This window comes from Lolium perenne, chromosome 2 (genome assembly GCF_019359855.2).
Source record: "Lolium perenne isolate Kyuss_39 chromosome 2, Kyuss_2.0, whole genome shotgun sequence".
NCBI classification, from domain to species: domain Eukaryota; kingdom Viridiplantae; phylum Streptophyta; class Magnoliopsida; order Poales; family Poaceae; genus Lolium; species Lolium perenne.
In genome coordinates, this window is record NC_067245.2 from 69,536,257 (window position 1) to 69,549,790 (window position 13,534).

General features: G+C 43.3%; 1 long non-coding RNA gene across 1 annotated transcript; it reads left to right on the forward strand.

The window, feature by feature from the left end:
* Positions 1 to 223: 223 nt before the first annotated feature.
* LOC127330064 (uncharacterized) lies at positions 224 to 2,458 on the forward strand. The gene is made up of 5 exons (XR_007869109.2): positions 224 to 432; positions 944 to 1,043; positions 1,208 to 1,506; positions 1,998 to 2,068; positions 2,141 to 2,458. It is a non-coding gene; the product is annotated as an uncharacterized lncRNA (long non-coding RNA).
* The last annotated feature ends 11,076 nt before the right edge of the window (positions 2,459 to 13,534 follow it).

Consider the following 13,534-nt stretch of genomic DNA (forward strand, 5'->3'; position numbering starts at 1 on the left):
GCTCGCTAAAACTGTTTATATTTGTCAATGTTCATGGTAGTACTCTGTATTACTCTCACGCACCTAGATATTTTCTTGTCGGCTATAATTCAGATTTAAGTTTTGCCACTTTTTGTTAACTGCAGGTCTTAATATATTTCTTATTACCATTTGCCCCTTTATTGTAAGCATTAACCAAATTACTTAACCAACCTTATTTTCTCATTTCATGCATAGACCTGATTACCTGAGTTCAAAATGTTCAGAGCTTGTCCTGCTTGTGGGCACTGGGCTGCAGCATGTTGTTGCTCAGTTGGCGCTGGAGGTTGTTGAGGCAACAACCACTAATTCTAGGATATTCTTTGGACATTGTGAAGGAGCATTTAATTTGGTCAACGGGTAACTACGGAATTTGATATACAGTGGCCAGCTTGATCAGAAGGAATTTAATAGGTGAATCTTGAATCTATGCCCATTTTATTTTGTGTATTCTCATTTAATCTGCATTTGGTTCAGTTGCTGCAGCGAGTAGTTGACTGCAATTTAACCTGATCATTACACCACCCTTCCCTAAAAGCCACTGCCAAGATTAGATATATGAGAAGCTACTGACTCACATGTACAATTTTCACCAGCTGGTTGATTTCTTTTTTATTGATATCAAATTGCTGCTCTTGCTGTTGTTAGAAAAGTTTTCCAGTTATGTTGTTTTCTAACAATTATTCTTCTTGTCCGTACCAGATCATTGATGAAATTCCTTAGTAATGATACAGTTATAATATTGCTAGCGTTGTTACTGAAGGATATTTGTTCATACTTACCCTTTGGATATGTGATATTGTTGGAGCTGATGAATGTACTTCTCTGAAGCTCATATTATGAGTATTTGCAATTGGTTGTTTTGTCCCTCAGCTGCAGTACACTGTACTATATGTATTCACTGAAACTTATATTTTCCTTTCAGAGATTAGATGAGTATGAAACAACTGGGTTGATGCTGATTCATAGAGCTTTAATATGTTTTTGAATTTCCTGGCAAGCTGACTTCCTATGTTACAGATCAGGTAATATAGGTACTGTGTTTTGTTGCCTTTTAGTACACAAGGCATGTTCCTCTGATCGATTAGTACTTTTTTTTCTTGGTGGCAGTAGCTCACATCTCCGATTTGATTTCTTGAGAGTTCAATACTCTGGTGCCTGATGTGTTTTCTAAACACCGCGTGTGCAGGTCAGAGGAAGAAGATAAAGAAGGATCTCGTGCGCCATCGAGGAAGCTTGCTGGGCCTGATGCGTCTCTGCCTTTCAGAAGTGGCCACCGTTATCGACCCTCCTCTAATGCAGGAGCGCCCTCCTCGAATAATGGGGGAGGGTGGCCGGAGAGTGCAAGCGGAGGTGGGAGGCGCTCGTGGTGTAGTACGAGGTGGGTGCAACGCTGGGATGTACGCACCGCGGCATCAACTGAGCACCACTCTGCAAGTGTTCTGTAGCTGCTAGCCTGCGATGTCCGTCATTCTACCTCTGTTTCAGGTGAGATGCTCTTGTTATTTTTTTATTGGGGTTGTTAGAGTAAGAAAGGCACTAGGAAGAGTAAGAAAGGCGCTAGCATATTTCATCGTGTTACAAAACTGGCTCTTGTCCTTACGGATTGTGCAATAATTATTAGTTTCTCTGATGTACCCTGAAGTTAAATGGTTTTGCTTGCGCCTACAGTATATGAAAGCAGCTTCAGTACGTGTTGTTTAAAAAGCACTAGACTATTAGTATGGAGGGAACTCATCCATGAATCTGTTTGCTTCCCGAAAGATTTCTCTTTTATGTATGTTTTTTCATCCCCTGCAATTTTTTTTGTTAAATAAGGTATGAATGACGTGGATTAGATTTCAGAAACCTCGCCGTACAACTCTCTTGAAGTATTGCATTCTTGATGGTATCAGATTACTTTTTTTGTCGCTGTAATATATATGGAACTATGGCAGCACCTCTTTTGAATACTTCGTGTTTCCTTCCTCATGTCTCAGTTCATTTGTCCATGCGTCAATGCTCCATCTGAAGGTTCCATGTCTAAAATCGTTTCTGCCTCGGTATTCAGGTGTGTTTCTTTCGTTTACCATGTGCTACTCGACCCATATTTCTATCCTCACTCTACTCTTGCGCTTTGCAGATTCTTGGATTTGGTATCCTTGTCCTAGGCTATTGTTCTGTGCTCAGCTGCATGTTTTGAGATTTGGTTTGCAATGAAGTGGGTAGGATGTCAATCCCAGTGGCCTCACATAAATCAGAATCAGCCCTCAAACACTAACATGTTTGTGGCATTAGTCGTTTGAAGGTTGCAGCCGAAATCTTTACACACTCAAGTAATTAGGAAATCTGAGAACTGATTCACTGTTGTTTTAGTCAATACAACATTCTTTTTTTGAAAACGTGAAACTAAATTTGGTTTAACCTCATGTTTTTTCAGCATAGAATTACAAAATCTGTAATATATGAAGGTATAGAATTACAGTTCATAGTATGAAGTGATGTTTCTTCAGCAAGTATTTGTTGCCTGAGAAGGACAAAATTATGTGGTTGACCTGTGGCATGCATCTGTGCTTTTTCCCGAAGAATTGCAATTCAGACCTAACTTGTATGAAACGATGTGTTTTCAGCAAGTATTTGTTGCCTGAGAATGAAAAAATTATGTGGTTGACATGTGGCGGCATGCATCTGTGGTTTTCTCGAAGCATGTTTTGAAAGCTTGCATATTTATTTCTTTATAGCATGTTTCAAAATATGAGGGTAATTTTGCAGCGAATTTTCTTTTTCTCTGTCCCATTGATTCAGAATGCTACAGATGTAAGGGTAATTCTGCTTCTACTAATATGTGTATGCTGTTAATGTTTGATGTGAGCAAGGAAAATTGGGTGCAGAGGTGATTGTCTGATCTTTGTGCATGTGCTCAGATGCTCCATTGAAGTTGTTCTTTAATGAAATCTTATTGTACTTAAATTTGCATTAGAAAAACATAGAAGTGTATGTAGAGATGCACATGTACAATAGCTGACCAGTGACCACGATAGCTAACCAATTTTTTTCCATGTACAGATGGCTCAGTGATAGCAACCAGCAGCCCATGGTTAATTGCATAGGAAAAGGTAATGACAAGCACAACACATCTACTTCACAACTTGTTTGTGGTGAGTGTAGTCTCAGGTTTTTAACTTCATTTGTTGTGATTTTCACCCTTGTTTGATTGGCTTAGGCAGGACATGATCCATCATTGATGCCTCTTTCACCATTGATAGCTGGGTTGAACCTTTTTAGAGGAACTAGTAAAAATGCACGTGCGTTGCACCGGGAAAAATTGGCGAATCCGGTTACACCACGCCACCACTTATGACTATCATCGGCTGCGTGGAACTGAAAATTTGTGAGACGTGTATAGTGTACTCTGCATAGATATTCTTTGCGCCGCTAGCATCTGTGTCACCAATGACGTTTGGATCGCCATGGTTATCCTCCTCCTCCTCACTCTGCTGCGGCAAACAAGCATATTTCAGTCCAAAATAAATACTAACTAATAAACTTATTAGTTCTCCACTTATATTAAATTAGTAAAGTATTATTATAGAAAAGAAAGAGATATTGAGCTTAGAAAAAAATGTGCCGTGCAGAGTTAGCACCTGGTGTTATTCAAATATATTATGCACCGATGCATAAGCCTCTCGTATTCTCTAAAAAAATAAGTGCTTGAAACTAAGCTAGCACCTTACGTGACTGAACAAAAGTTTTGTACAAAGGTGCACACGCCTCTTGTATATTCGCTAAAGAAATACATAAGAAACTAAGCTAAGCTAGCACCTGACGTGGCAGCGACGCGGAGATCAGCAATAAAGTAACTTCCTTATCGAAATAACATATTCACCGATCCAATCTTCCACCGCATCGAGTAAAAAACGTCTATCGTCTTCCTGCCCTCGACCGCTCCAATCTTCCCACTGTGCGATTTTGGTTCTCGGAAAGGAATTCCCCGATTGCTTTGTCAAATCCCTAAATCTCGCGTTTGCTGGATTCGGAGCCCTCGGCGGCGCTACGGACGGCGGCGGTCTTGATTCGTTGCGGCTGCTACAATTGGCGCATCTCCTCTGGTACTGGTAGGCGGCACAACGCTCCTGCGCGACCTCGTCCTCGTCACCTTCCCGACGACCTCAAGCCGCTGAAATCTTTCCAGCCCAGACTAACTCTCTCCCTTGATTGGTGAGTAGGTAAAAGCCATGCGCTGTGTAGACAAAGATGCTGGAATATTTTTTCTCTTGTGCGAATAATTTGACCGCAATCCTTGTTGCTGCAGCACGGGAATAAATTGGGGTACCGTCGATGGTGGTCTTCGCCTTCCGCCGGCCGGAACTCGCCTTGCAAAAAAAAAATCTCCTCTTGCAAAATCGCTCGCCCAGTCATAATGTCGACGGGAAACAAACTCATATTCACGATTGTTGGAACCACAGTAGCTAGATGGGACGATTTATAAGCGTAGTAAAGATCTGAGTTCGTAACGATGTCCTCATGCTCTTGTTGGAATCTATCAAAATCCCGTTTAGAAACTTTTGATCCATCGGGACTCCGGAGATGTACCTGGGCCCGGCCTTTGTACCGCTTGGCAGGGAACCAGCGGATGGGGTCAACGCGCGACGGTAAGAGTGCTTTGAAGGAAGCGAACCGTTTTTTTCACTTAAGGGTGGCAGTGGTGGGTAATTTTTATCAACTTTTAGGGCGGTTTTGAATTGGATGAACGACCGAGGGAGAAACCCTTTTGCTTTTATTATTAGGTACTAGGAAAAGTGCCCGTGCGTTGCATCGGAAAAAAAATTTAAACAATCATGTGAATCATCCATAATGACACTTCTACTCTATGCCATCATTGATGAAGTTTGTCCAATTTTCCATATTCGCGATGAAGATGAAATAAAAAAAAATCAAATGATCAGCGAAGGTGATCACATTTTCTCCTATGTATAACAAACATGATTGATTCTATAGATAATCTTACGAGGCTCTAGCTGCACTGATTTTAGAAAAAGAAAACAAATTTGTAATGTACGACAATTATCGCTGCCTCTATTTAAATTAAACTTGTTTCATACTCCTTTCGCACATTGTAAATCCACATATCAAAAGTGTTTGATTTGTGATGGTTTGCAACATCGCATTTGGTGTCACAGAACAAATATCGCTTACTAAAAAGCGATGGATCAAAAGTTCAAAAAAATTGGCTTTTTGTTGAAAATCCTCGACACTACTCCAATAAAAATAACAGTGCAAAAAAGAATTAAAGATATTCGGATTGTGTACATTTTTTTAAGAGTATGGAATAGGCCTGACTCGATTCCCAGATTACAGAATCTCCTGCTCTTCTCGTGAATCAGCCCACCTCGAATGTTCCAATCGGTAGCTTGCTCCGTGGATTCCGACCAGGAGATAGCAGCCATGGCTTGCGTACTGGATTCCAGTCCCTCCCGCTCGGTGAGGATCAGGTGGCCGAGGTTGAGGAGCAGGCACCCATCTTGCTGGCAGCCTCATCGCCGAGTGACCGCTCACGATAAGAGTATATACAGTATCTCATATCTCCTCATCCATCTCTTTCCTCCCAAAGGGGACATGGAGGCGCCGCTGGCTCTCTTTCTCCTTCCTTGAAAATCCCCACGGAATTTCTTCCCGTGCTCTCTTTCTCCTTCCTTGAAAAATCTCCACAGAATCTCTCCCCCATGCTCACCCAAGGCACAAGCAAGGGGCATAGCACAACATCCATGACTTCCGTTACCTTGACGGATCTTTTTTCTGCGAAGCTGTAGGTGGCAGGTAGCGAGTAGAAGAAGTTCCTGAAGCAGACCGGTGTGGCAGTCCTGGTGGCCGAAGGAGAAGCTTGGCTTGATTTTGGCGACAGCCTTGAGTGGCCCTGGCTCGATTCATGCAACGGCGAGTACGAAATCAGATGGCTACGTTCGATCCCCTTTATGGAACTCGATTCAGTCGCGGAAGGCCTTGATTCGCTGCTGGCGGGCGTGAATCGAGCGGCGGGGCCAAGCCTCCTCGCTCCATCCCGGGAGACTGGCCATGGATGAGAGGACTCATCGTCATCATCTACAGAGTAGATAATAATCCTCTCCTCAAAATTTCAGTAGAATCAAAACTCTGTAGGTCAGCTTCAGATGCTCCGATGGAGAACGCTCACCCGTTGCGCGATGGAGATAGCTTGCCGTCCGGTGGCAGGGAAACCAGGTGCCCGTGAGGGGCAGGTGCTCCTCCGGATCTGCCGTCAATCACGGTTCGCGAGGTTCCTTTAAATCAAGCAGAGGCCGGCTTGATTCTAAGGGTGAGGGAGATTTTCTAGACCCCCATCCACGAAAATCATATGGAAAAATGTCCATCGCCTCAATTCTCGCTTCCGTCTGCTATCCCCCACCGGCCAATCGAGAACCCACCCAGGCCTGCGAGATCCAAGTTGCTGGATCCGAGCGGCATCGACAGTACCGTGACGGGCACCACGGGGCCGCCGGCGACTTCGTTCGAACCTCTTGCGGTCGATGGTCATCTTCCTCGCCACAGGCGGCCTCCTCATCGAACCAGGGGCTGACGGCGGTCATTGTCCTTGTCCCACGACGCCTCTTCGTCGAACCAGCGATCTGCGGCGGAGTCATGCACGAGCGGAATCTTTGGTGTTCTGATCGAGGTATCGAGTCCTTTTTATGTTTCATGTGTGTTCGATCGAGTTGGAGTAGGCAACGATGCATTGTTTGATCTTCTGTAATGCGATGTTTTGTTTTCAGAACATATGTGATCGTATTGTAATAGAGCTCTCGTTTTCTCTCGTTTTCTTTCCAGAAACGTGAACTTCTTTCTTTGGGCCGCGAGCCATGGCCTTGACGGAACCAGGGAGGACACGTCTGGGAAACGTTACAACTTAAGCGGTGGCATTGGTTGTAATTTGAACGAAAATTATGGACAATTAAAGACGGACGAACAAGAAGCCTTATTTTCTTTATTATTATATATATATATATATAGATAGATATAGATAGATAAGCGAAACTGAAGGAAATTTCTCTCGTTTTCCCTTAATGATCCAAATTGATATGTGGGAACTGGTAGCATATTCGGTTGTTTTTTCTTGGATCTACCATGAATAAAATGATGTTTTATACTGTGGATCTCTGGCCCTAATCATTTGTGTGATGTATTTGTACATTTATTGTAAGTAGGATGGTAGGCTAACAGTGTGGGTATGATGTCCGTGAATGACTCAGTAACTGGATTTTATTTATTCGTTGACACGCCTTTAGGTGTGATTATTATTTCTGGAATTCTTACATGATCGCCAATTTAGTTAGGTTCTAGGTAACTAAGATCGCATCTATAGTTGAAGCATTTTAACTGTTAGTGGTAGAGTTGGGTCTCTTGCCGTGTATTGTAGTAATTGTGGTATTCTCGATTTTTTTGGCTGGAATTTTGAAGGAACAATTTTTTGCTTTGCAGCTAGGGTTTAGTGTTAGTGGATTCCATGGTTGGTTGCAGCCTACAGGTATGCCCATTCTCCCTATCTCAGTTTTCTCTCTATCTTCTACTGTACATAGGACTGCTTATTAATCACAACACTCCTACGGGATTACTTTTTAGATAATATAGGAAATTGTCATTTCCCACTCCTACGGGATTAGCTCTACAAGCATTATTACTGCTCATGATTGTTTGCAGTATATATTACACCAATGTTATTTTCTCCCTTTTTAGCTGAATGATTACTGACTGTTTGGATGGAATAATGGTCCGTGAGAGAAATAACATGCTGATATCATCCTGAAATAATATAAGCGGGAGGGGACGAGGTTGGTAGCCATAAGTCATTGGCTCGTTTCAAAGACTTTTTTCCCAGTGACATCCGTGGAATATGGACTACTACCTAAACTTGGCCGGGTAGCGGTTATTTTCCAGGCATCTACTTTTGTTTGTGTTTCACTTCAGAGGGAAAATCCCAAAGGGTAGAATGATAGAGCACTTCAAAAGTTTCCAATGGAACTTCAAAAGTTGTACTGATTAGAATGATAGAGCACTTCAAAAGTTTCCAATCAAGCTTTGCTGTTGTAGAATGTTTATTTGCCTATTCTTGAAGAAAATCATTTTTTTGTCCGAGTTTTCGTTCTATACAACCTGATCTATATTTTTTTTGTGCCTACGTTGGAGGTTTCTAGCGGGGAAGTTGGTTATTATTCGATCTCGTTTTGGCTGGTTATGGAGATAGACAAGGAAAGTGGCTTTCGCTGGCGTGTGAAATGATCCCCATCCCCCCCAACTTCTGTTTTGTTATCATGTCTTCATCGCCATATGTGCAAAATTTTAGCTTCCATCTATTTCATGCCCTCTGCTCCACTATTCTTCTCCCCATGTACATCAAATCTGTTTTTTCAACTCATGCCTTACTTGCTAATCACGGTTGTAGTTTTTTTTGGGTACTCTACTTAATGTCGTACCTGCTAAGCACTATGATTTTCAATTGCTAATTTATTGTTTGAACGCAATGTGCGCAGGTCTAGGAAAGGAGAGGTCAAGTCTTGGCGACCTTGTATCCGACGCCCCAGTCGGGCAGGAACTGCACCACGTCGAACAGGTTCTTCTTCTTCGCCCTCTTCGCCTCGGCTGCCTCTCCCTCCGCCGCTGCTGCCGGAGCGGCGCTGGCGCTCAGGGCCCTCTGGGATGTCGGCGGCGCGAGCCCAAGGAATCTCCGAAGGAGACTACCTGCCACCCTCTGCGCCCTGGCCAGACAACAGCGTGCACGGCGTGCAATGCACCCGTCGGGGCAGGCTGCCGGAGCGGTGTTCATGACCACTGGTGCAGCTTGGGGAGAGACACCCACATTAATGTGCAACAAGTTGCATGAAGCCAAGGTGAACTTCTCTTTGTTGTCATATGCTATGGTTGAATGGTTTTGTAGTCACATCCCTGTTCTTGCTTGACTGAATATTGGTCATCCAAATGGCATATTTTAAGAATATTGACGATGTTGTAGTAGCTCATCTAAAAGAGGCCAATGGAAGCTATAATTTCACAGGTTTTGGGCCGGATTGCTTGGCTCGTTTAATCAACAGTCCATATTTATTTTCTGAAACAGTTGGCTCCTAAAACGACAAGCATTTTTTGATGCAACTATGTTGTGAGTTTCTAAATTTGTCTACATGTTGCTGATAGGCTTATTGCCAGCTATGAAATATCAAAGGTTATCTGAAATATATGAGAGGTCATTTATATGACGCTTTTAATATGGTTATCTTGTATTTAAATTAGTCATAAATCGGTTCAGTGGTGAGACTGATGAATGATAATGATGTTCGCTTGGTGAATATGGCTTCTATCTGGATGCCAAGTGACATGGTTTGAATGGAGCATTCTTTGTCTAAAGACCTGATTAGAAAAGTTTGTCAGTTCGCAGGTTTGTGAGTTATTATGGGATGATTTAGATGCCTGCTTTATGCATGGGGATCATACATTGAAGAGGAGAGCGATGATGAAAACAAGCACTGTTTACCTGCACATGTCCAGGCCGAGACAAGGTTATTTTAGGATGCTATTTGCAGTGTATTCAAAACTTGAGCTCAATGTGTTTCCTTGGTGTTGGCTTCTATTAACTGAGCCGCTTATATGTACTACACTTATTGCAACAATCCAAATATATATCATTGATTTGCATGTCTCTACTGCCTTTTGTATTTGGTCGCTGTCAAATGGGCATGACAAAATAGTGTGAAATCGTACTAATTTGTCATATCTTAGTATTGCACCTCGATGGAATGACGTGTCAGCAAGATACTAAAGGAGTTAAATTTCAGGCTAATTCTTAATACTAAAATAAGCTAAAACTTACGGTTTCAATTCTGACTCGATTCTGCCATTTGCGTGATAGCGCAACGGGTCATCTAGTTAAACTAATCCTTGAAGAACAAGGAGCAACCATAACGGATCGGATCTACTAAATAATGATCGAGCGGGGTGCCGCCCCTACACCTAAGATAGGTGTAAGGGCGGCTAGATGTCTAAGGGTTGCACTACGACAGCATATGATACGAAGAACAATGCTAACCCTAACACATCTAAGATAACTACGTTGCTCGCCATCAAAAAGGCTTCAGTACGAGCAACGCATGAACGACGAATAAACTTGTACTGCCTAGATCGCAAGATGCGATCTAGGCAGCATGATGCTTACCCGGAAGAAACCCTCGAGACAAGGGAGTTGGCGATGCGCCTAGATTGGTTTGTGGTGAACGTGATTGTTGTTTATTTCATAAACCCTAGATACATATTTATAGTCCGTAGACTTTCTAACGTGGGAATAATCCCCACCGTGCACGAGACAAACTCTAACTAACCGACACGTATCCTACTATATTACAGATACACGGGCAAACTAGCCCAAACTTTGCATAACAGGCCGATTCACGTATTTCTTCCATGTATATTCTTCAAGTCCATCTTGATCGTGGCCCACCTCTGACTCGGTCAAATTCTGGTGATAACAGGGTCGTAAGGTGAAAGTGCACAACCTCTCGGGAGTTAAACCTAAGATCTTAGCCGTGTCCCCGGTTATGGACAATTTGAGCTCTTGGACAGGGAATGTACGGAAGAATCTCAACACCTTTTCTGAATGATTAAAATTGTGTAATCAACTCTTTAAAAACTCATGGTGGATGTAACCATGTGAATTCTTTAAAAACTCATGGTGGATGAAACCATGTGAATTCTTTTAAAACTCATGGTGGATGTAACCATGTAATTTCTTTAAAAACTCATGGTGGATTTAACCATGAGGCTGTTTATAATATCAATCAAAGGTTTTACAAAATGTTTTGTTTTAAACAAAATATAGGATAAATTAGCCAAGACTCCACTAGCCAAATATCATGTAGTTAGTCTTTCACAATTGCCACCAAATAAGTGTCATTTGCCAGTACATCATTGTACTGACCTCCATTCGTGGGGCTGCATATTCAAACGTGCAGGTTCATCTGAAGAAGATTATTAGGTTGAGTCTCGAGTCTGCTTTCCAACATGTCTGCCTGTGGTGCATGATGAAGATGGAGGCTCCATGCTATTTTAGTTCTGCTGTGTTAGATAATTTGAACTTTATTTGAAGGCTAGTCATCTGGACTATGCCAGTTGTATCTTCCCTTATTTGTCGTACCGGATAATTACGTTGTAATTATTGAACACTATTGCTATGAATGCTATATTTTGTACTGTGGTGCTATTAGTGATCCAGGGAGTAGCACTGAACACATGTGTTCTACCTTTTTAAAAAGGTTGGGCGTTACAAGATGGAACCATTCAAGTTTCCTACTCAGGACAATAGACCTGAAATCCCAGCAATGATGCCCTCTGAGCGTCGTTCCAACGAAAGACATGACCATGCAGCTAGCTCCAGCTACTCTAGGCGCCCCAAGCGTGGTGCCTCTCGCTTCTTGACCAGCATGTGGCAGATGTGCAGGAATACCAATGGTGTTGCTCATCAAAGTCTTGCCTTGAACCAGGAGACTAGGAGGCGCCAAAATGAGTTCATGGCTGCCAGAAATAACCATGTTCCTCCTCCTGGACCTGAGATGGAGCCTGTGATTGCACCAACTTGGGAGATGCCTCCCATTGATGATGAGATGCTCCAGAACTTTGATTTCTCCATGTATGCTCATGGTGGTCTTCCCCTAGATCTGCTCAGGACCCTGATACTGCTGGATATAGAGAAGATGATGATGGATACAATGAAGAGTATGATGATGAGGATGATGAGGGTGATGATGACGAGGATGGTGATGATGGCTCTCCACCCGCTGGGACAGAGTTCTACCGATGGGAGCGCTAGCATCCCTACTTTTTCTTCACCCTTTTTGGTGTTCCGATGCCAAAGGGGGAGAAGAGAGTAGAGTCTAGGATCACGGGTTTCCTTGGTTGCACAAGCCATGCTTGATACTTTATTTGCTTCTTATTTGGCTTGTGCTTAGTTGCTTGCTTTTTCATTTCAAGAACCATTTGCTACTTTGAATAATTCGTGTATGGACAAGTACTTGTATGCTTAATCTCTATATTAGGGTGATTATGCTTTATGCTTATATATCTTGATATACACATGTCCATACCATGCTTGTTTCCTAAATATATTGGGGGAGCTTCTCATATTCCACAAATGGTGCACTTTGCATTCAAACACAAATTCTCCAAGTGCACACATTATGGGGGAGATGTCTTAATATCTTATATGGAATCAAGGTTTAAAGCTTATCATAATATCTATATGTGACTCTAGCTCGGTTTGTCATCGTATACCAAAAAGGGGGAGATTGTAAAGGGTATTTTACCCTTATCCATTATTTTGGTAACAATGACACCGTGCTAGAGTATTTGGCCTAATACATGTCTATGAGGTTAATCCCAGGTATTAGCCAAAGAGGGATAATGGTGCATCAATGGAACAAGAAGGTAAAGGGAGACCCCCCACTTTGACAACAATCAAGAAGGGCTCTTCAGCACCTAGCCGGCCATAGGCCCGGTCAGACCGGCCCTGGCACCAGCCAGCCCGGCGCCAACCGGCCCCTGGACTGGTGCCAGCCGAGGCCATATTCTGTATGACACAGAACCCTCCCGGTCATGGCTCTTGCGCTGGTGACATCCGGAGGCGTTACTACACGACAATGTCCTGCCCCGGTCAAGGCCCGGTCCCAGCTCCGGTTTGGACCGGATGGCCCGGTCTCTGGCCCGGTCTGACCAGTCCCTGCGCCGGTTGGCCCGGTCCCAGACCCGGTTGACCGGGTTCCTCGAAGAAGTTGCTGAGGTGGCAAGTCGTCAACGGCCATATTTCAAGTGACACTATATATACCCCTTCTCCTACCTCTGAACAGTTAGGCACTACACTACAAGCTGTTCTTGAGCTCTCTCTATCTCATACTGCATTGTTAGAAACACCAAAAGCCTCAGATCTCTCTCCTCCTCCACTCAAACTCAAATCCCTCCGGGGAAAGGATAGAGGCGGATCCGATCTACCGTTCTACCAAGCCAAATCTTGTTCCCCCTTGTATTCATCAAGATACTTGCTCTCTAGGGTTCCTTGGAAACCCTAGGTGGGCAAAAGAGGTCCGGAAGCATCCGAGCTGTGGATTTGCTCCTGACAAGATTGTGAAGGTTTGGAGGCTACCTCAAAGTCTACCACAAGTGAGTGAGCTATTCCTTCGTGGGATAGGATCCGGAGAATAGGGTGAGCCTTCGTGGCGTCGGGGAATCCTTCGTGGGACCTCCACCCCTCCAAACGTGACGTACCTTCTTGCAAACGAAGGGAACACGGGAATAAATCCTCGTCTCCACGTGCTATCGGTTATCTCTAACCGAACTCCTTACTTGTGATATAATTGCCTGTGAGAGCCTTCATGCTCGAGTTACTAGTATCATCATATAGGTTGTCTCACCTAGTTTGCATTAGGCTCACCTTTATATTCCGCAAAGCCTAATATTGCAAAGAAAGAATTAAAATTTGTAGAAACCTATTCAC